Genomic DNA, 1,232 nt, shown 5'->3' on the forward strand with positions numbered 1-1,232 from the left:
AGCTTCTTTATCTCTAATTTCAGCTTCTCCTTCTTTTAGCTTTTCAGCATCAACAACTTTCCCAACCCTTAAGGTAATAGCGTTGACTTGCTCTTTAGCTTCCTTCCTGCCTGGTACTTCCGTGTCACTAGGGAGTGTTCCAGGTTGACGATTGAGCACTGCATTGGCTATTTGACCAATTTGATTTTCCAAGGTCTTGATAGAAACTGCCTGACTCTTGCATAACAGCTTAAGTTCCTCAAAATCAGCACTAGTAGGTGCAGCTGCACTTCCCTGTTGAGGGTATGATTGCCTTTGAGCATACTGCTGTGGTTACTAGAATCCAGGTGGATTAAACTATTTACTCACACCTTGCTGATATGGTGGCTGAATAGCATTCGGATTATTACCCCAGCTGAAATTTGGATGATTTCTGTTGTTAGGATGATAAGTAGCTGGCACAGGCTGCTGTTGTCACTGATAATTATTCACATACTGAACAGATTCATTGACAAGAGAACACTGATCCGTAGCATGAGAACCTGCACAAAGCTCACAAACCATAGCTATTTGATTAACTCCATCTGTAGCTAGAGAATCAACCTTCATCGCCAGCGCCTGGAGCTGCGCTGCAATAGCGGTGGCTGCATCGACTTCCAGAATACCTGCTACCTTCCCAGGCATCATCCTCTGAGTTGGGTTTTGATGCTCATTTGCAGCCATAGTCTCGATAAGATTATAAGCCTCAGTATAGCTTTTAGCCCATAAGGCGCCTCCAGCTGCTGCATCGAGCATGGGCCGAGATTGGGCCCCCAAACTATTATAGAAACCAGTGATCACCATCCAATCGGGCATTCCATGATGTGGACACTTCCTCAACATTTCCTTATAGCATTCCCAAGCTTCGCACATAGATTCTGTAGGTTGCTGAGCAAACTGAGTAAGAGCACTCCTCATAGCAGCAGTCTTTGCCATCGGATAAAACTTCACCAGAAACTTTTGCGCAAGATCTTGCCAAGTAGTGATGGACCCAGTTGGTTCAGAATGTAACCAGACCTTAGCTTTGTCCCTCAGTGAGAATGGGAAAAGCCTCAGTTTGATAGCCTCATCAGTCATGCCATTATACTTAAAAGTGCTGCAGATCTCGACAAAATTCCTTATGTGCATGTTGGGGTCTTCAGTTGCAGCTCCTCCAAAAGAAACAGAATTATGCACCATCTGAATAGTGCCCAGCTTGATTTCAAAGGTGTTAG

At 44.6% G+C, this 1,232-nt stretch overlaps 1 non-coding gene across 1 annotated transcript; it reads left to right on the forward strand.

Annotated features, from left to right (window-relative positions):
- Positions 1-832: 832 nt before the first annotated feature.
- LOC141688146 (small nucleolar RNA R71) lies at positions 833-939 on the forward strand. Its single transcript, XR_012561608.1, has one exon. It is a non-coding gene; the product is annotated as a small nucleolar RNA R71 (small nucleolar RNA).
- The last annotated feature ends 293 nt before the right edge of the window (positions 940-1,232 follow it).

This window comes from Apium graveolens, chromosome 9 (assembly GCF_009905375.1).
Source record: "Apium graveolens cultivar Ventura chromosome 9, ASM990537v1, whole genome shotgun sequence".
Classification (NCBI taxonomy): Eukaryota; Viridiplantae; Streptophyta; class Magnoliopsida; order Apiales; family Apiaceae; genus Apium; species Apium graveolens.